This window comes from Oryctolagus cuniculus, chromosome 3 (assembly GCF_051225735.1).
Source record: "Oryctolagus cuniculus isolate XC-2025 breed Fujian yellow rabbit chromosome 3, ASM5122573v1, whole genome shotgun sequence".
Classification (NCBI taxonomy): Eukaryota; Metazoa; Chordata; class Mammalia; order Lagomorpha; family Leporidae; genus Oryctolagus; species Oryctolagus cuniculus.
The window spans coordinates 154184251-154207384 of NC_142869.1; the positions used below are offsets into that span (position 1 = coordinate 154184251).

Genomic DNA, 23134 nt, shown 5'->3' on the forward strand with positions numbered 1-23134 from the left:
TATTTACTTTATTTGGGAGGTAGAGTTACAGACAATGAGAGGGAGAGACAGAGAAAAAGGTCTTCCTTCTGTTGGTTCACTCCCCAGTTGGCCGCAATGGCCGGAGCTGCGTGGATCCGAAGCCAGGAGCTTCTTCCTGCTCTCCCATGAGGGTACAAGAGGCCAAAGACCTGGGCCATCTTCCACTGCTTTCCCAGGCCATAGCAGAGAGCTGGACTGGAAGTGGAGCAGCTAGGACTGGAACCAGCATCTATGGGATGCCGGTGCCACAGGCAGAGGATTAACCTACTGCGCCATGGAGCCGGCCCCAAAAGCTACGCCTTTACGTTTGTTTTGTAACCTTCAACTTTACTGAATTGGTTTATCAATTATAATAGCTTTTTGGTGGAATGTTTAGGTTTTTACATGCACAATATCATATGGTCTGCAAATGTGAACAGTTTGACTTCTTCCTTTTCAATATTGATGCCTTTTTTTTCTTTCTCCTCCCTAAGTGCTCTTGCTAAATCTTCCAGCATTTTATTAACAGTGGCAAAAGTGGACATCTTTGTCTTGTTTCAGATCTGAAGGGAAATGCTTTCAGCATTTGCCCATTCAGTATGATATTAATTATTGGTCTGACATATACAGACTTTATAATTTTGAGGAATGTTCCTTCTATACCCAATTTGTAGAGGCTTTCCATCATGAAGGGATGTTGAATCTTTTTTAATAATTTCTCTGCGTCAAGAACTTCCATTTTGACCATGGCCTTGTCTAAAAATTATCAGAGTCAGTGAACTCAGGGGGCTTCCATAGCCTTGGCAGCTCATGACAAGAGCCTAGGTTGATTACTGAGGCCATAAACAAGAGTGTCAATTTGTTAAATCAACAACAGGAGTCACTGTGCACCTACTCCTCATGTAGGATCTTTGTCCTTAGTGTGCTGTACATAAAAAAAATAAAAAAAAAAATTCTCTGCGTCTTTCGAGGTGAACATGCAGTTTTGTTCTTCATTCTATTAATGTGATTTATGATGTTTGTAGATTGATACTTGTTGAACTAGCCTTGTATTTCTGGGATAAATCCCACTTATTTGTGATGTATGATATTTTTGATGTGGTTTTGCATTCAGTTTGCTAGTACTCTGTTGAGAATCTTGGCATCTATGTTCACTAAGGATGTAGATCTGTAGTTTTCTTTTTGTGTCTTTGGTTTTGATATCAAAGTAATGGTGGCCTCATAAAAAGAATTTGGCAGAGTTCTATTCTGTTCAATATTGTGAAATAGTTTGAAGAGTATTGGAATTTATTCCTCTGTGAATGATTTGTAGAATTCTGTATTAAAGCCATCAGATCCCAGATTTTTCCTTAATGAAATACTTTGATTACTGCTACAATTTCATTGCTTGCTATGGGCCTATTTAGGTTTTCTATATCTTTTTAAGTTAATCTTGGTAAGTTATGAGTCCAGTAATTTATCCATTTCTTGAAGGTTTTCCAGTTTATTACCATGTAATTCTTCGTAGAAGCTTCTTATGATCCTTTGTATTTCAGTGGTGTCAGTTGTAATGTCTACTTTTTCATTTCTGATTTTATTTGATTTTTTTTTCTTTTTTACATTGTTAGTCTGGCTATAGTTTTATCTATTTATCTTCAAAAAAAAAAACCCAACTATGTGTTGTGTTGATCTTTTTTTTTTTTTTTACTTTTAACTTCATTGATTTCTGCTCTGATCCTTATTTCTTGCCTCCTGCTTGTTTATGGTCTGGTTTGTTCTTGTTTTTCTAAGTTTTCTAGGTGGATTATTAGATCTTTGAGACATTTCTTTTTTCTAATGTTAGCCCTTTATGTTATAAACTTCTCTCAATACTGTTTGTGCTGTATCTCAGATTTTAACATGCTGTTTTTTCATGTTCATTTGATATTTCAAGAAAGTTTTTCATATCCTTTTTATCCTTTTATCCTTTCTCGAATGACCCATTGATTATTCAGTAGCATGTTTAATTTCCAAGTATTGATGAGTGTTCCATTGTTGTTCTTGTTGATTGCTAGTTTTATTCCTCTATTGTCTGAGAAGATACCTGGTGTGATTTCAGTCTTTTTAAATTTGCTGAGACTTGATTTGTGGCCTAATAAGTGGTCTATCTTAGACAGTGTTCAATGTGGTGATGAGAAGAATGTGTATTTGGTAGCTGTTGGGTGAAATGCCCTATAAATGTCTGGCAGATCCATTTGCTCAAAAGTGTGTTTCCTCTCCAATGTATCTTTATTGATGTTCCATTCATTGATGATAGTGGGTGTTGAAGTCACACACTGTTGTTGTATTGGAGTCTATTTTTGCCTTTATGTCTAATAGTATTTTCTGTATATACCTGGTGGTCTTGTGTTGGGTGCATATATATTTACGTTGCATCTTGCTGAATAGAACCTTTGATCAAAATGTAATGTCCTTCTTTATCTCTTTTTTACAGTTTTTACTTTAAAGTATATCTGATATCAGTATGGCTATACATGCTCACTTCTGTTTTCCATTTGCCTGGTATATCTTTGTCCAACTATTCACTTTCAGTTTGTGTGTATCTTTGTTTTTGAAATGAGTTTTTTACAGGAAGCATTCAGTGGGGTCCTGGTTTTTATCCATTCAGCCAACCTAAATCTTTTGTGTGGTGAGTTTAATCAATTTACATAAGAACTAAGACCTGACATTTTGCTGATTGGATAATGATTCTACTGCTCTTGTAGTGAATATGGTAGTGAAACACATTTCATGTTTACTTCTAATGCAGGACAACCTTTAGTACTTCTTGTAAGTCTGGTATGGTGGTGGTTAATTTTCTCAGTATTTGCTTGTTTGTAAAGTAATTTATTTCTCCTTTACTTTTAAAGGATAGCTTGCTGGATATAATATTCTTGGTTATAAGTTTTTCTTTTAAGACCTTGAAAATATCAACCCACTTTCTTCTAACCTGTAGGGTTTCTGCTAAGAAGTCTGATGTTAATCTAATTGACTTTCCGTTACATGTAACTTGATGGTTTTCTTACTGTCTTTAGAATTCTTTCCTTGTCTTTAACTTTTGACAATTTTACTACAGTAGGCCTTCGAGAAGACATTTTTTGGTTAAAGCTACTTGGGGTTCTTTGAGTTTCTTGTACCTGGATGTCCATGTTTCTCTTAAGAACTGGGAAATTTTCAACTGTGTTTTCATTTAGCAGGTTCTCAATGCCTTCTTCTTTATCTTCAATTTCAGAAATACCTGTAATCCAAATACTTGTTCATTTAATAGTATCCCATATTTTTGTATACTTTCTTCATTCTTTTTAATTATTTTCTCTTTATTTTTGTCTGGATAACTTCGAAATTCCTGTTCTGCAGTCAGAAATTCTTTACTAAGTCTTTTTTGTTAAAGCTCTCAAACATATTTTTCTTTTTTCTTTTTCTTTTTTTTTTTTTTTTTGGACAGGCAGAGTTAGACAGTGAGAGAGAGACAGAGAGAAAGGTCTTCCTTCCATTGGTTCACCCCCCAAATGGCCACTACAGCCAGCACGCTACGCCCATTTGAAGCCAGGAACCAGGTGCTTCTCCTGGTCTCCCATGCAGGTGCAGGGCCCAAGCACTTGGGCCAGCCTCCACTGCACTCCCGGGCCACAGCAGAGAGCTGGACTGGAAGAGGAGCAACTGGGACAGAATCCAGCGCCCCGACAGGGACTAGAACCCAGGGTGCCGGTGCCACAGGCGGAGGATTAGCCTAGTGAGCCGCGGCACTGGCCAATCATATTTTTCTTTATTTAATGTTTGGAAACGTCATCTCCAAAATTTCTGCTTAGTATTCAATGAGTTCTATCTCCTTAGTTATGTTTTCATTCACATCACTCGTTGGTTTCCTCATTTCTTTAATCTGTCTATATTGTCTTTCATCTTGTCGAGTTTCCTTACAGTCATTATTTTGAATTCTATAACCGTCATTTCATAGATTTTCTTCAGTTTGGGATCTAATTCTGGAGGCATACTGTGTTCTTTTGGAGGCATCAGGTTACCTTGTTCCTGTCTCATGTGTCCCTATATTGATGTCTGCCCATCTGGTGTGCTCGTCTCCTACATGGAATAAGTTTTATTGGAAAAGAGTACGTATGTGGTTTAGTGAGAATGCAGGGTGTATCTTGTCTTATTGCTTTGGCTTTGGTTCTAAGGAGCCCAGGAGTTTAGTCTCTGAGTGATTTTTTTGTCTTTATATCAGCTGTGTATATAAGTGATACAGTGATCTAGTCTGCTGCAGTTCATAGGGATAGAAGTATGGTTTTGGGATGAATACAGTTTTCCTTGGATGTGTATCTTTTTCCCACATAGAGTTCAGTGTCAAGCTCCCTGAGGACTGTGACAGCCCAAGGCCTTGTTCTTGGTACTGAGGGAAACACACATGGCTGCCCTTTTCCCCTATTGAGAAGCCTGAGTGATGCCAGGGGTTGTGGCACCAATTGGTTTGGCTCTAGCTTTGTGTGATAAGGATGGACCTTTCCTCAGGTCCTGCTGGGAAAGTCCATCTGGTTCTATGGCCTATAAGAACAATCCCAGTCCTAGAACTGGAGGATGTATACTGGACCCTGTTTCAGTCCTACAGGGTAACTAGAAGGTATATACTATATATTATATATACTATACTATATATAATATATATAGTATAGGAGACTTTAGTCTGGAGGGCATGAGTCCAGAGAGGTAGAATACTGGGAAGTTCTTCCCTATGTCCACTGGCTGGATTCCAGTGGCACTGACAAATTTAGAACAAATTGTTATAGTCTTAGTATTGCAGGGTATAGTGGTCATTACCTACATCTCCCAGGGTGGGAGTGGATTTTTTTTATGGACTATTTCTAGTGTTAGTCCTCAGCAGCTTAAACGAATCCTCCTGGCTCAGATAGAGTGCATGAGTGTAGCTCTGATGCCAGTGCCCCCAAACTCCCACAGTTGGAGGATACGGGAGGTCTGTCCTTAGCTTCACACATTGCCCTGACTGTGATGCTGGTGGGAGCAGAAAAGGGTCGCTCTGCAAGGCCTCTTGCTTCCTGGGATGGCACTCTGCTCAGATTGGGGAAGGGGGAAAGGAAAGCAATGTGGCTTCCTTGCTCCAAGCTCAGAAGTCACTCAGACGCTAACCAGCTCTCCAGGCACATTAGCAGACATCTGGATAGAAAGTGGAACAGCCAGAACTTGAACCAGTGCCCATAGAGGTTGCCAGCATTGCATGCAGCAGCTTAACCTGTTGAGCACATTCAAGTCCCCAAGAAATTCTTAATTCAATATGGGCTACGTAATCCCTCAAGTCCACCTGCATGACAGGTTTGTTGCAATGTACTCTCTTTTTATTTATGTAGTTTTTGTTTACAGCCTGAATCTTTTATTTGGTGAAGGATTATTTATGTGATGTGGAATGATCACTGGAGTCAAACATCTATAATATGTTATTTTTCAGACCATTAATTTTTGTTCTGTTAATACTTTTTACCATTAGTGTAGGGTTAAATGTGGTAATGTCCATAATGAAGCTAGGAGAGTGCCAGGAACTCAGTGAATAGAGCTGAAATTATTCTTGAGTTACCATAATGAAATACTGTAGATAGGATGGCTTAAATAATAACAATATATTTTCTAAATATTCTGGAAACTTTGGGGTGCTGGCTGATTGTTTCCTCAGAATGGGTTCTTTTTATGGCTTTTTGAATGGCTGCCCTCTTTGTGTGTCCTCAAGTGGTGGAGAGAGTCATCTCTTAGTCCTAGAGATGAGGAATGGATTAAGACTTCTGTATCTTTCCTCATTTAACCCCAACTACTTCTTAAAGGCCCTGACACATTGAGAGTTAAAGTCTAAGCATACAAACTTAGCACAACTACTTTTAGTATTAAAGTACTTAAAGTACTTTAAGTATTAAAGTATAAAAGTACTTATTAGTATAAACTCTAATTGTTTATCAGTAATGGAAATAGTATGATCATCTGTTTAAAATCTAACCATCTGAGTTGGCCTGTTTAAATTCAGTGTCCTAGCTCTGAGTTTATTTATGAGGTAGCAAATGAAACATTTTTTTCCTTTTGAGGTTTTAACTCTGAACTCTATTTGAAATAGAGACTGAGTAGAAACACAGCCTGCACAACTGGGTATGATGGCTGTGTTATAATAGCTTTTGACTTTTATGGCTTTAGTAGAGACTGTAACTGCTTTATCAAGGCTACTTCAGAGTCAGCTGCCTAAATAATTGAAATTTGCTCAAAATAGCCTTTACTGAAAATTTCCTTCTTTGTAATTTGGGCTGCTGCCTCATGCACTCAGCTGTTCTTTTAGGTTTTTGATTGCTGTTGGACTGTGCTGCTGCTCTTTCAGAGAGGCTACAAACATCAAGTATGGTTTTATTCCTCAATTGGCTGCTTCATCACAAGGGATGCATCTTCACAAATGAAATATTGGAGACATTTATCAGTTACAAGTAATAAAGCAAATGTAAATTCTATATAAAACACAATATCTGAAATACTAAAATTCCTAGGTGAATTAAACACCCCCAGCAGAAGATGAAATAAATGAAAGGAAAGATTAGGCCTTGAGACCTATTTGAATGAAAAGAGATAGAAAAACCAAGATATTGTGTGTGTGTGTGTGTGTGTGTGTACGAAAGAGAAGAAATGAAGTGGGAAATATTGAAGAGAAAGATAATGAGTAGAAAATATATTAATATACACAAAGCCCAGAAGTAACCAAGCTAGTAAAACATACTAAATCTCAGATTTCAGAAGTGCTACAAAAACAAGGATGAAAAATGCAGTGAGAGTGACAGCTAGACACATCAGAATGAAATTGCTGGCAAATGCAGAGAGAAACGTGAAATCAGGAGAAAAGAGACACCTTTCCATCTGGGGAATAACAGTAATTCCAAGATCTTCTCCACTGAAACAGCGAGAGACAGAGATAATTGGGTGCTATGTACTATTCAAAAACAAACAAACAAACAAACAAAAAAATGTTTCCAGATCTTAACACAACTGTTTTACCTACCTAAGTCAAAATACCATTTTTGGTAGACAAAATCTGAGAGAATTCATTGTCCACAAACAAACATATGTATTAGATTTCCTCAGGCAGAAAAATTCTCAGGAAACCACACAGAAGTATCACAAAGAATAAACAGCCAAAGAACAAGTATGTGGATCAATATGTTGACTTTATAAAGCAGTACATAAAACATATACATATAAAACAGAAGCATGTTTTGATATATAATTACATATAAATATACTTAGATTAGGTCTATGTAAAAATAACAATTTCATAAATAAGTATAAATGTTCTAGTTTATATAGCATGAACCGATGTTGTGAATGTCTGATTTCCCCAGTGTATAGAGTCAACACAATCCCCAATCAAAAATCAAGCATATTTTTCAACTTTCCTTGTGAAGGTTAATATTAGATGCAATGATAGGTGAAAGGAATCTTACACTAAAAATCAAAGTGAATGTCTTACATTAATAGATTTCAAAGTCTACTAAAGAGCACTAGAAAGTTCTGCTACATGGGAACAAAGTAAGACAAATGGAAAATCGGAACTGAGTTTTTAAAGTCCAGCCAAGTTCCAGAGACATGCACTAACACCTGGTTTGCAGAAAAAACAAATCAGTAGGAAGTGATGGTTCATTCAGAGGGCAGTACAAGTTCAGTTACACATCTGTGTGTTAAAAAGTTTTGATCCTTACCCTGTTTCCTAGAAAACAATAAATAATATTATAGGTGTAAAAGTTTAAATAGTATATTAAAAAGAAATGACCTTTTTTGATATGGTATTAGCCAAATTTTTTTTTGTTTTAATGTTTTTATTTATTTTAGAGGTAGAATTGCAGAAAGAGATACAGAAAAAAAGGTCTTCCACCCACTGGTTCACTCCTCAGATGGCTACAATGGCCGGAGCTGTGCCGATCAGGAGCCAGGAGCCCTTCTGGTCTTTGCACGAGAGTGTAGGGGCCCAATTACTTGAGCAATCCCCTACTGTTTCCCAGGATGTAACAGAGAGCTGCATTGGGAGAGGAGCAACCTGGACTAGAACTGGTGTCCACATGGATGCTGGCACCCCAGGTGTAGGCTTAGCCTAATATGCCACAGTGTCACCCCCCAATTTCTTAAATCCAATTTAAAAATTGCTAACACATAAAGTTTTTAATCATTAGATTACATTAAAATTAAAATTTTCTGTTTAAGGCACTATTATAAGCTAGAAAAGCAAAGTTACACAGTAAGATACCTACAGTGTGTACATTTTAATTAAAATGATGAGACTGCAAAAAGATTTACAAATCAACAAAGTAGAAAACTCAGCACAAAACTAGATAAAACATCTGAACAAGGATGAGACAAAAAGAATCCAAATGACCAAAAAGATAAAAACTCATTAGTAATCAGGTAAATATGTTATAACTTGATAGCAGTTAAACGCCATAAAAAAGCTATAGCTCAATAGCAGTAAAACGCCATAAAAATTGGCTGAAGCTAAAAAAAAAAGTCAAAATAGAAATTTGGTATTGAATTCAATAAAATGGTTGTAAATTAAATGTAGCTCATTTGCAGTATTTGGAAAAACATTGTTTCCAATTATTTAGTAACTTTTTATTGATGTTTACTATAGTTCAGTATATATTCATGCTCTGCAACCAGCAGTTTTCTCTTATCAGTACACCGACAGAACTGTGTATGTAAGTTAATCAAAAGAAACATTCAGAAATGTTTACAGCCAAGTCATTAATAGAGCTTGTAAGGGGAGATTGTCAAAATGTACATCAAGGGCTGGCACTATGATTTTGTGGGTATAGCTGCCGCCTGCAGTGCTGGCATCCCATATGGGTGCTGATTCAAGTTTCAGCTGTTCCACTTCCTGTCCAGCTCTGTACCGTGGCCTGGGAAAGCAGCAGAAGATGGTCCAAGTCCTTGGGCCCCTGCACCTGCATGGGAAACTAGGAAGAAGTTCCTGGTTCCTGGCTTCGGATTATGGATCCTTGTAGCTTCGGTTGTTGTGGCCATCTCAGGTATGAACCAGCAGGTTGAAGACCTCTCTCTCTCTCTCTCTCTCTCTCTCTCTCTCTGCCTTTGCCTCCCTGAAATTCTGGCTTTAAAATAAATAAATCTTATAAAAAAGTACAAAAAATGAAAAAATTGTTAAATACATTACAGTGGGTGACTGCAACACCATTGTGAATGAACAGATTACCAGTACACAGAACAACATTACATGCATAAAGATGAGAACAAGAAATTAGGTTTAGAACAATGGATATTGTGTTACTTATGTCACTGGAAAGTGGAGTTTGTCCCTGGGGGGTGGCATGGTTATAAATGGAAAAAGGGTGGTGGGAGATCTGTGGGTGCTGACGATGTTCTGTGCTTGGATCACAGTGCTGTTCACGTGGATCATTCACTTTCTGAGCGTTTACTGACTTGCACACTTAGATATAGCTTCCTACCTACACATGAATAAAGAAACACACCAGGAACCAATGTACTGGATGATAGAAAGCTGTGACTTAATAAAAGAAAAAAAGCCATTAACCAGTTGTAGAACAGGTGTTTCTACCACTCAACGATGAGTATCTTGGTAAATACATAGAATACCCCTGAAAGCTTATGTGATTTTCATTTCTCAACTATGGACCCTTTTGACAAAGTGACTTTACCATATTTCTGACATATCCACATATTTTGATCTCAATAATAGTTCCAAGATTGCTATCATTCTCTCATAACGTCTACAGCTAAAAAAACAGGCAGCTTGTGTTAGGTCATTTTTTTTTATCAGTTACTGAACTAGTTTGAAATTTATTCAGATACGTTATTAACAACAAAGTTTTAGTTAAATATGTATTGTATAGCTATAATTTATTTGTTCTTAGATCTACTCTTAAATAATTTTGCCATTATCAATGTTATCTTTTCTAAAAATATTTTTTGAAAGGCAGAGTTAGGGCTGGTGCTGTGGATCACTTGGCTAATCCTCCGCCTGCGGCACCGGCACCCCCCGAGTTCTAGTCCTGGTTTCGTCTCTTCCAGTCCAGTTCTCTGCTGTGGCCCAGGAGGGCATTGGAGGATAGGAAACTGGGAGGAAGCACTCGGCTCCTGGCTTCAGACCGGTGCAGCGCCGGCCGTGGAGGCCATTAGGGGAGTGAACCAATGGAAGGAAGACCTTTCTCTCTCTCTCTCTCTCACTGTCTATAACTCTCTCTCTGTCTCTCTCTCTCTCACTGTCTAACTCTGCCTGTCAAAAAGTTAAAAAAAGAAAAGAAAAAAAAAAGAAAAAGAAAAGGCAGATTTAGAGGGAGAGAGGACTTCTATCTGCTGGTTCTGTTTCTAAATGGCTGCAACAGCTGAGGCAAGGCTAGGCTAAAGCCAGGAGATTCATTTTGGTCTCCCATGTGGGTGCCAGGGGCCTAGGCACGTGGGCCATCTTCCAAGTGCATTAACTAGGAACTGGATTGGAAGTGGAGCAGCTGGGTCTTGGACCAGCACCCATATGTGATACCTGTGATGCAGGTGGAGGCTTAACATGATACACCACCATGCTGGCCTCTCAATCTTTTCTTTTGACCTACACTAGTATATCCAATGTGTTACATAAACCAAAATATGTTGAAGGTTTAATACTTTCTAATTAATTAAAATTTGTTTCTACCTAAGTTACTTAAAATTCCACTTTTGGAAATCATACATAAAATCAATTTTAATTGAGTACTTAATGATATCTGCTTATTCAGTTAATCATGAAATTAACAAATCATATTGAATATGGTACTAAAATATATGGAAAATTAACTTCTTACCATTTGATACCATATCTTGGATCATACCATGTTTGATATTTGACAAAACAAAAAAGATGCACAGAGTAGGAACCTGGATTACTCTATTAAACATAGATTATCCATACAAAGATTTCTCAGTTTTGAATAAGGTATTATCCTGAGACTAATGGACTATTTTGAACTTTTTATTTCATAGTAAATAGACAGCATGTTAAGTAGAACTATATTCTTGTGTTAGAACATATCTGATTTGGATAAAATACACTGTTTAAAAATTTGACAGTAAAACCGATGAATGAATAAATGAAACTGATGAATAAGTACAGAAAAGGATGCCTATGTGCATCTTGTGAATTAACTAATATAAACTTAATAGATAAAATTATCAAATTCATAAAACAACTGTCATCTGAGGAACCTAAAAATAACATTACAACATTAGTATATACTCTTGTAGTCATGTAAATAGAATTAATTGAGGTCAATCTCATTACATTCATTTTGCAGAGGGCAGACATACAATGAGTACTTGTTCCCAGGATGGAAAATTCATGTGGCAGGGGATATTATTTCCTATTTTATGTTTGTTTTTTATTTTATATGCAAATTCCATTTAATGTATGAACAGGATGCTGTAATGAAATGTTTCCTAATGAAAAGTAGCTTTTATTATAGAAGTGACCTGTGGGTCACCATGGATAGGTATAATTAGATTACATTAAGAGAAATAAATTCTACTGAATCTGTTTCCTATCAGCTTAGGGTTATAGAACATTCAAATTTTTCAAAACCCTCACTCTCTCTTGAAAATTTGTGTTTCACACATACCAACTCACTGTGCTCTTTTATTCCAGTCTTCCTAGACTTTCCCTGTCTCAGAAGCATCTTTGATAGTGCTTTCTCATGGTCATATCCATTTGCTGCCACTTCCGCCTGTTTCTGTTAAAATCAAACATGTGATCCCTGAGATTCCCACCTAAAAGCCATACTTTATCTCTCTCTCTTTGCACTATTGATCTGAAGAAGAGGCACTTGTGTTTCATACTATCCTTTATGAAATGCTGTTTTACTTCCTGTTGTAACCTCTCTGCCCACACACGCTCTCCAGAGGACCCCAGGTTCCTGGGCCCAGCAGGCACTCAGCACTGTGAGGGACCTTCCTACTTAGCTCCAGGTCTTGAGGCTTCTCAGTGACTTCAGCAAAACTTGTCTTCCAGACCTACCAAAGGTAGTTCTGTTCCCTAAACCACTTATCACACCAGATGTGACAGCATCAGACAAGAGCTCAAATGGTGTGTTCATTGATATCACACCTTTCACTGAAAAGGAAATTTGTGTAGACAATATGAAGCAGTTTAGGAAAAGATGCATTTTTGTGAGTTCTTTTATGCATTGTGATTGGAACTTCTAATGCTTTCCTAAAATTAAGCTTTTAACTGAAAGAGAAGAAGCCTCTGGGCCTCATCTCCATTTCAATAACAGGCTGACTTAGTTAATCTACTCTTTTATCTCTTTTATTGAGTTCTTTAAGTAAGAAGATGTTTTTGTTTCCCCTGAATGTAATAAACACTAAAAATAGTTCAGGATCAGAATTATTTTAACCTTTTTTTTTTAACTTCCTTATTTTGTGTATGTTACACTGAATAAGTAGTTTGTATTTCAGGGAGAAAGCACAGGATACTTCCTTAATTGTGCTTTCATTGCATTTTACTCAAATAATTCAAGGCAATCACAAGTTCAATTGTAATATAAAAACATTTTGAAACATGACTCTACCTTATTTAGCATTAAAACATTGATGCATTCTAATTTATTGAACTAAAATATTAGATAAGTGAATGTGTCCATGCATACTAATTGAGTAGTTTATTCATAGCTTAAGCCACAGGAAACACAACAGTAGTCAAAATTATTTTTTGTTCAGTTTGTTTACAGACTATTTTTGTTTACCTACTGTGTGTATAGAATTCTGATGGGAATTTTGGAGAACTGAGGGATTCTTAAAATGTATTTTTATATACTGTGACAAGAATGTACAATTGCTCTCTGGAACTGAGCCTTTGTAGTCTCAGAGAAGCCCTCCTGTCTCCTCAGCAATTCCATAATAAACTAATCTACTCCTTTACTCCGTTTCTTCAATGAAAAGACAGCTTTGTTTACCTTAGCATTAATAATCCCTGTAAAAGCGAGTTGAGAGCCAGAATTAATTTTTTTCTTCCTCAACTCTTTATTTTTGATAGGCTGTTACTATTAGTCTATATTTTATAGATAACGTTGTTCTCAAATGTCTTAGGACATTTTTCATAATAATTTATCATGCCCAGTTCAGTTGTCCCCAAAGACCACCAAGGAGCCGGTACCACTGTAAAGCACACGAGAGGAGAGTTTTATTGCAGGTCCAGGCCTGGACTCTCAGTCAACACCGACACAGCCGGACTGAATTGAGAGCCCTGACCCTTCAGTTAACAGGGTTTTTATAGGGTTTTCAGAGACATTCCATACATCATGGTACCATTTAGCAAATCATCTCATCCCGTGGGAAATTCAAAGGACATCTCTTAGAATTGATTAGTGCATCCAGTGGCGGGAACGGACCTACTAAAGGTGGTTGGATGGCTTTGGGGCTGATGCCTTTTTAATTGATTGGCTGAAGCATAGGGTCCAAGCTGCTGGGTGTATGTGCCAAACTGCAGGGTCTTAGGAAGCTATCAATCACCTTATTTGCCCTGAGAAGACACCAGGAACTCTAGGTATTTCTCTGTTCTCTGCTAATCGGCTGTTGCTAGGAGAGTTTATCGCAAGGGGAGTTCATTTATTTTCTTTTAGGAGCTTCTGGCTTAGGGCTCAGGGCCTGGTCAGGCCCAAGTTACAAGATGGAGGCCTAATTTAAATTAGTTACACCTTGATCCAGGCTCAGGTCTCACAATTTCAAGTCATGTTCAAAGCTACAAATGATTGGAATGTGAAAAATATTAATATTTTCAGTTTTTATTACATATATAATTCAGTTTTAGATTTCCAGTAGTCTTTTGGTAAAGATTGGGTTAATTCAATATGTAGATACCGAGCAATTGTTGATGCCCTCATAGTTTTGGTAATAGCAAGAGAGAGGAAAGATCTTTGGCAAGTTATTTCAATAATCTAGAAAAGACATAGTGAAGATCTAAAGTAGATCAGTATCAAAAGCATTTAATTTAGTTTTTTAAAATACATTTATTCATTTTTTTTTAATGGCAGTGAGGGAGAGAGAAATCTTCCCTGTGTTAGCTCACTCTCCAAATGGCTAAAATGACCTGTACTGGGCCACTCCAAAGCCAAGAGCCAGAAACTCCATTTACATCTCCCATGTGTGTGGCATGTGTCCAAGCTCTTGGGCCATTCTCCATTGCCTTCCTTAGTGCATTAGTAGGGAGCTGGATAGGAAGCTGAGAAGCTGGGATTTCAACTGTCAGTTTGATAGGGACTTTTGGCATTGTAGGAGGCAGCTTAACCTGTTGTGCCAAAACGCAGGCCCCAAGAGTTGAATTTTCAAAGAGAGGTTTGTGTTTTTCAATCTGGTAACCATAGAATTCTGAAAATTTCATGGAATAAGGTGTGACTTAAGCATTGTATCAAAACTGTATAAACATGGCAGCCTTCCTACACACACATATACTTTATAAAAACTTTTTTTATTTCTTAATAGTGATAATGAACAAGATATTTGAAAATATTACAGAATTCATAATTTTATCTGTATTGTAGATTAATAGTTAATACAAGTTATCCTATTTTAGTCCTCTAAAATTTGAAGAATATATTCCTATTTGCAATATCACAAATACATATTTATATTGATGTCAAGTTTATTCTGATGCATGCAGGTGAATGGATGATGGTGTCCTTTGAGGACCATGGACATACAGGAAAAGTAGAAAGATAATGTGTTCAGATACAGATGCTGATCTTCTAATTTTTAAATATTTTATAAGTATACCTCCACATTTTTTTTAACTTTTATTTAATGAATATAAATTTCCAAAGTACAGCTTAGGGATTACAATGGCTTCCCCCACATACCGTCCCTCCCACCCACTACCCTCCCCTTTCCCACTCCCTCTCCCCTTCCATTCACATCAAGATTCATTTTCGATTATCTTAATATACAGAAGATCAGCTTAGTATATCTTAAGTAAGGATTTCAACAGTTTGCTCCCACACAGAAACATAAAGTGAAAAATAATAGATGATTTTTTTTAAGTGATGATGAAATCAGATCAGACCTATTGTCATGTTTAATCCCAGTGAGAGTCAAGTTGGGAGTTGATAATTTTTTTTTTTTTACAGAGGATCAGTTTAGTATGCATTAAGTAAGGATTTCAACAGTTTGCACCCCCATGAAAACACAAAGTGAAATATATTGTTTGAGTACTCGTTATAGCACTAAATCTCAATACACAGCACATTAAGGACAGAGATCCTACATGAGGAGTAAGTGCACAGTGACTCCTGTTGTTGACTTTACCAATTGACACTCCTGTCTATGGCATCAGTAGTCTCCCTATGCTCCGGTCATGAGTTTCCAAGGCTATGGAAGCCCTCTGAGTTCTCCGATTCTTATCTTGTTTAGACAAGGTCATAGTCAAAGTGGAGGTTCTCTCCTCCCTTCAGAGAAAGGTACCTCCTTCTTTGAAGACCTGTTCTTTCCACTGGGATCTCACTCGCAGAGGTCTTTTGCCAGAGTGTCTTGGCTTTCCATGCCTGAAATACTCTCATGGGCTTTTCAGCCAGATCCGAATGCCTTTAGGGCTGATTCTGAGGCCAGAGTGCTATTTAGGACATCTGCCATTCTATGAGTCTGCTGAGTATCTCACTTCCCATGTTGGATCACTCTCCCCTTTATTTATTCCATCGGTTAGTGTTAGCAGGTACTAGACTTGTTTATGTGCTCCCTTTGACTCTTAGTCCTTTCATTATGATCAATTGTGAACTGAAATTGATCACTTGGAATAGTGAGGTGGCATTGGTACATGCCACCTTGATGGGATTGAATTGGAATCCCCTGGTATGTTTTTAACTCTACCATTTGGGGCAAGTCAGCTTGAGCATGTCCCAAATTATACATCTCTTCCCTCTCTTATTCCCACTCTTATGTTTAACAGGGATCACATTTCAGTTAATTTTTAACACTTAAGAATAATTGTGTATTAATTACAGAATTAAACCAGTCATATTAAGTAGAACAGACAAAAAAACTACTAAGAGGGATAATGTATTAAGTTGTTCATTAACAGTCAGGGCTATGCTGATCAAGTCACCGTTTCCCATAGTGTCCGTTTCACTTCAGGAGGTTTCCTTTTTGGTGTTCAGTCAGTTGTCACCGATCAGGGAGAACATATGGTATTTGTCCCTTTGGGACTGGCTTATTTCACTCAGCATGATGTGTTCCAGATTCCTCCATTTTGTTGCAAATGACTGGATTTCGTTGTTTCTTACTGCGGTATAGTATTCTAAAGAGTACATATCCCATAATTTCTTTATCCAGTCTACCGTTGATGGGCATTTAGGTTGGTTCCAAGTCTTAGCTATTGTGAATTGAGCTGCAATAAACATTAGGGTGCAGACCGCTTTTTTGTTTGCCAATTTAAATTCCTTTGGGTAGATTCCAAGGAGTGGGATGGCTGGGTCGAACGGTAGGGTTATTTTCAGGTTTCTGAGGAATCTCCAGACTGACTTCCATAGTGGCTTGACCAGTTTGCATTCCCACCCACAGTGGGTTAGTGTCCCTTTTTCCCCACATCCTCGCCAGCATCTGTTGTTGGTAGATTTCTGAATGTGAGCCATTCTAACCGGGGTGAGGTGAAACCTCATTGTGGTTTTGATTTGCATTTCCCTGATTGCTAATGACCTTGAACATTTTTTCATGTGCCTGTTGGCCATTTGGATTTCCTCTTTTGAAAAATGTCTATTGATATACCTCCAGATTTTTATGGGATACAATACAGTATTTCCACACATGTATACACCATTAACTGATTGAGTTAGGAAATTAGATTTCCATGTCCTTATCTTTTCTCTATGTTGGGAACCTACCAGGTCAACTCTTCCAGTTCTTTTTATAAAATAAAATGTTATTGGATGCAGATTTTGAAGTATTTAGAGAATTGTCCCAGGAGGTAGTTACAGGTGCAGGAGCGACTTATTCCTAGAAAAGTCTTTGATAGCCAAATTTGGGTCTATCATTCTATCCAACCAACTACCCAGCTAATGAATACTAAACCCTCAGATAGGGGAAGTGAGTGGAGAGAGGTGGTAGAGTATGAAGTCCTTAAAACAGAATTCTTGAAAACACAGCCACTAGTGGTACTAATTAAAGGGAGAACTGCAAGATGGAGAAAGTTATCTGAACATCAAAGGAAGAAAAGAATATTAAATTCTCTCAATATTTTTCTAAGCTCTGAGGTGACCATAATTTAGTTCATAATAGCAAAATTCAATTAGAATTGCCACTCAAATTGTACTTATATGTAATTATATAAGTGTTTTCTTTTAAATAAGATTATGCAATCAGTCATCATTTTTAATGAACTTAAGATAAAGTGTCACATTGACTATGCTTTAACTGTTACATATAATATGACATCTGACATGTGAATATGTGATCCAGTTTCATGACATACAGGAACACAGAATAATTTGCTACAATCTCACTTCCATTATTTTCAGAATGTCAGGCAAAAGTTTGCAGTATGAGTACTCCCTCAGGACAATACAAGGTTTTATTGTCTCAATAACCCATAGTTAGCACAAATTGCTCATAGAATATTGCTTAATAAGGCTAACTTGTATTCCATTTATTGGAAATCCAGTTTTCAGTGGGTTGAGCCCATTTGTACTATACATTCAAATATTGATAAGTAATTGATGAACAGTTGCTCAGCATCTACAACACACATCCAACATTTTGACAGGTGCAATTTTAAAGTGATTCAAGTTGATTTAATTTTAAAATATAACCTTGTGGAGCTTTGTGTTTTTTATTTGGCTTGCCGAAGAAAAAAAAATCCTGGAAATAAAATGTTACCGAATGTGTGTATAAAAATCATGAATGATCTTATCCTTAAATCTTTAATCAGCTTTAATTTGCTTTTGGAAACGAACTTATTGATAAAGCTATCCTCACAATTGTGTCAGGACATGAAAGCAGACAGGCGTTGTGGAGCAGCAGGTTAAGGGCTACTTGTGACATCTGCATCTCATGTCAGAGTGTTGGTTTGAATCCTTGTTAGTCTATACTTCTGATTCAACTCCCTGCTGAGGCATTTGGGAGGCATTGGATGGTGGCTTAGGTGCTTGGGCCCCTTCTTCTTTTGTGGGAAATCCAGATGGAATTGTGGGCTCCTGGCCTCAACCTAGTCCAACTATGGCTGTTGTAGGTGTATTGGGGAGAGCGAACCAGCAGGTAGAAGATCTCTCAGTCTCTACCTATGTTGCTTGACCTTTCAAGTAGAGGGGGCGGGGGAAGAACCCTATGTGCTTGTCTATGGATGAATGGATAAATAAATATTATCATTATAATATGTGTATTGTATATATCCATCTATATGAAATGAGACATCATTCAGCCTTTACAAAGGAGATTCATGTCTCAACATGGGTGAATCTGAAAGATATTAGGCTGAGTGAAATAGAGAAAGGAAGAAAAACATACATGATCGTACTGTGAAATTCAAAAAAAGTCTAACACATAGCAATACACAGTACAACTATGGTTACTATTTTTGAGAACTTGGGGTGGTTAGGGAAATGTAGATCAAAGGTACAAAGGTGCAGCTCTGTGGAATGAGTAAATCTGGAGACTAATAAATACATGGCATGGGAGTTAAAGGTAAGGATACTGCATTGTATACTGGGAATTTGCTGGGAGAAAATGTAGAGTTTAGATGCTCTCACCACACATTTGAGGTGATGATTATGTTAATTTGCTTGAATATAGTGACCATTTCACTGTGTATATGTAAATGAAAACATGGTGCTTTGCACCTTATGTATATAAAACAAAGAAAAAAGAAAATAAAGCGACACAGACATTTTCTCCAGACACTAGTTTATCAACTTTTTGAAGAACTTCTCAAAATTGTTCCAAGGAGTAAAATTAACTTTGTTCTTGACTTTTGTCACTTAAACATCAGTGACTAAGTAAAAGCTTTTCATTTTCCTTATGTCAACCCTGACAGCTCCCTGAGGTCTAAATGACCAATTAGTGCCAAAACTGAAGACACTTCAGTTACTTGATTTAGCCCCTGAGCTGCGCTGAGCTTAACACTGTTAAAAGGCTGGGAATTAAAATTCTTTTTGAATGTAAGCTAAACCTTGAGCAAGATCCTGGAGTTTTCTTAATATCATTCAGTTTTCTATAGTTAAGTCCAATTTAACTGTTTTCCTTTCATTCCCTTTTTCTTTATTATATTATCATTTACAATGTAAATTAGTGCCACAAAGAACAAAAAAACACATTGAAAAGTACTGAAAATAGGTGACATTTTTAGCAATTACCTGTGCATTTTATAAATTACAATTTGAGCTGATATATCTAAAGTAATATTTAATTTAACTGCTTAGGTTTTCAACTTACAATTTTTATCTTATCTGAAGCAATACATTAAGATGCTATATTTTCATATGGCTTTACTTTTCCATTTCACATTCACATTGCTTTATTTTTCATTTTATATGTTCAATAGCAGAATTAATTCTTAGTTGTGCCTTGAATATTGCAAGCCCTGAAAGTAAATGTTGCATACATTAATGAAGTTGATAATTGTGAAGTATTTAGAATAGAACAATATAAGAACAATTTGTATTTTTAAATCATTATGTACTCGCGCTACTTTATGACACATTTAAAATATGACTATGAATTCGTTTTGAATGTTTTTGTATTTCTAAATTTTGATTCCACAACAAGTATTTTATACTTAATGTTACCATTTTTATTTAAAGATTTTTATTGGGGGCCGGGCACAGCCCCGGGGATGCCTGGTGTGCGGGAGCACGGTGGGCGCCCAGCTCCGCGCTAGGCCGCAGGTGCGGCCGGGGGTGTGTCTGCTGGTGACCGGCTGGCCCAGTGGCATGTGCGCAGCTCGGTGACAAGAGGGCCAGGGCGGGAGGGCGGGTGCGCGGCCGCCAACCCCCACCCCCACCCCGCACAAAGCCCAGCCTGGGGTGGGGGTGGGGGTGGGGGGTTGGGGGGTGGGGGCTCTGGCAGCGCTGGGAGGCTCCGCCCGGGGAAGGCTGCGCGCTCAGAGCCCTGCCTTCCAGGGCCGCTGCCCCCCTACAGGACGGAGGGCACAAGCAGAAGGCCATGGGGACCTGAGGGAAAGCCACGTCCCAGAGCTTCGTGGAGTTTGGAGATGTGGCCCTAGGTTTCTCCCAGGAGGAGTGGGAGTGGCTGAACCCCGCTCAGAGGACGCTGTACGGTATGTGATGTTGGAGAACTACAGGAACCTGGCATCGCTGGGACTTCGCGGTTCCAAGCCCGCTGTGATCTCCTCTTTGGAACAAGGGAAAGAGCCTTGGGCAGTGAAGAGAAAGATGGCAAGAAGCTGGAGCCTAGACTTGAAGACTGTGGAGGAAAGTAAGAAGTTTCCCAAAGAGGGACTTTTGTGAAGAAAGGTTTCCCAGGCAGTGAGGACAGAGAGACTCAGAAACTGCAGTCTGGAATACTCTATGTTGGGGGACGATGATGCTCTGTTTGAGACACGGCCGGGCTTGGGGAGTGTCACGGTTATGGCCTTAGACTCCTCCCAGCAACCGGACCCAGCGCAGAGGAGCCTCTGGAAGCGTGTAGTGTGGGAGAACCACAGTGACCTGGGAGCCTCAGAACATTGTGTTTCCAAGCCCGATTTCGTCTCGTTATTGGAGGAAGGGAAGGAGCCCTGGATGGGGAGGAGAGATGTGACAGGAGGCCTGTTCTCACTTGAGTGTGCGAGAGCCTGGTGTGGAAAAGCCAGTGCAGGCCAGCAATCTGTCAGTGAGACTCAGGAATTATTTCCAAAGCAGGACTCACGTGCTGACGAGATAAAGGGCAGGACTTCACACACTAAACTTGGGTGGTCCAATTTCAGAGAAAATTAGGATTCTGAGTGTGTGTTTGGAAAGAAGTAAGTCAAGAGACACAATTCAGGCAAGGGACCATTACTCATAACAAAACCCACTCTAAGGAGAGTGTGTGTAACAAATCTGAAAAGTGTTTCCACTTGGACAATTCAGAAGAGAGACTTCATAATCACAACTCAATTGAAATTTTCCCAAAAAGTTCAGCAGTAATAAAGCAAACAGGAATCTATGCAGGAAAGAAGTTTTCAAATGTAATGAATGTAAGAAAACTTTTACTCAGAGCTCATCCCTTAGTGTTCACCAGAGAATTTGTACTGGAGAGAAGCCCTATAAATGTAATGACTGTAAGAAAGGCCTTTTGTGATGGTTCTTCCTTCGCACACCGTAAGAGATGTCACACTGGCAAGAAGCCCTATGAATGAAGTGAATGTGGGAAGGCTTTTATACAGAACACATCCCTTAGCCGTCACCGGAGATACTGTCACACTGGGGAGAAACCTTTTGACTGCATTGTTTGTGGGCTTAATCAACATAGGAGAATTCATACTGGAGAGAAACCTTACACATGTGATGTTTGTCATAAGTCCTTTAGGTATGGCTCATCCCTTACTGTACATCAGAGGATTCACACCGGGGAAAAACTGTATGAATGTGATGTGTGCAGAAAAGCCTTCAGCCATCATGCGTCTCTCACTCAACATCAAAGAGTACATTCTGGAGAAAAGCCTTTTAGGTGTAAAGAATGTGGGAAGCCTTTGAGGCAGAATATACACCTTGCTAGTCATTTAAGGGTTCATACTGGGGAGAAACCTTCTGAATGTGGGGAGTGTGGGAAGTCCTTCAGCATCAGTTCACAGCTTGCCACTCCTCAGAGGACTCATACTGCAGAGAAGCCCTATGAATGTAAGGTTTGCAGTAAAGCATTTACGCAGAAGGCTCACCTTGCACAGCATCAGGAAACTCATACAGGAGAGAAACCCTGTGAATGTAAGGAGTGTGGTAAAGTCTTCATCCAGCCCACACACCTCATTCAACATCAGAGAGAGAAACTGTATAAATGTATGGGATATGGGAAGGCCTTTGGTGATAACTCATCATGTACTCAACATCAAAGACTCCACACCATCCAAAGACCTTATGAATGTATTGAATGTGGAAAGGCCTTCAAGACAGAGTCATCCGTTATTTGTCATCGCAGGAGTCACACTGGAGAGAAACAATATGAATGTAGTGCATGTGGCAAGGCCTTCAGCCATCGCCAGTCCCTTAGTGTGCCTCAGAGAATCATTCTGGAAAGAAACCGTATGAATGTAAGGAATGTAGGATTGGGCACCTCAATCAACATAAGAGATTTCATACTGGAGAGAGATCCTACAACTATAGCAAAAGTCAAAGAGCCTTTAGGCAAACCATGCACTTTGCTCACCATCAGCGAATGCACACTGGAGAGTCCTCGACGCGCCCTTCTTTACCTTCCACATCAAGTTCTGTGGATCTGTTTCCCAAATTTCTCTGGAATCCATCCTCACTTCCATCGGCATAGTCTGAAGACTGCATCATTTCAGCCAGACAATCCAATAGTTTGGAAACTGATCTCCCTGCGCTTTTGTTTTATTTTACTTTTGTCCCTTACATTGCAGGCAGATTGACTTTTTAGATGTAATTATATTAAATTCACTCATAAAAATACTTGTGTTGAAATCCTTTAAATTGCTTAGTGCATAAGATTTGCTTAACATGATTACTGGGCCATACTAGGTGTTCAGTAAAGTTAACTCTTCAAAAATAGTATTGTTTAGAGCATTAAAAAGTGAGCATAGTCAGCTCTGATTTTTTAAAAAAAATGATGTAATAGGATGAGGCAAGGAGAAACCAGATTTGAGATCAAGAACTGGAGTTTTTGAGGTAGTTGTTAAGCTTTTGCCATGTTGTCTTAAGATTTGATTCCATAGCACTGAGTTAATATTAGCCCTTTCCATCGGATCTTCATGAACATAAACTGATATGAACTTGGTGGTGAGAAAATTCAACTTTACTATATACATTTGATGGCAGTCTTAAAAACTCTAGTGAACACAAATGAGTAGGCCACTAGGACAAATGAATTAAAACAATCAGAAATATGCAAGGTTTATAACTACTGACATGCTACTGAAGAAGTAGAAAAGTTGTCAAGATTTGATCTCTTTGAAGTCACTTGGCTTTTGAATAAATTATATTAAACTTTT

General features: G+C 38.2%; 1 pseudogene; it reads left to right on the plus strand.

The window, feature by feature from the left end:
* LOC100344058 (uncharacterized) overlaps positions 1-22452 on the plus strand; it is a 40106-nt pseudogene extending 17654 nt beyond the window's left edge.
* Positions 22453-23134: the final 682 nt, after the last annotated feature.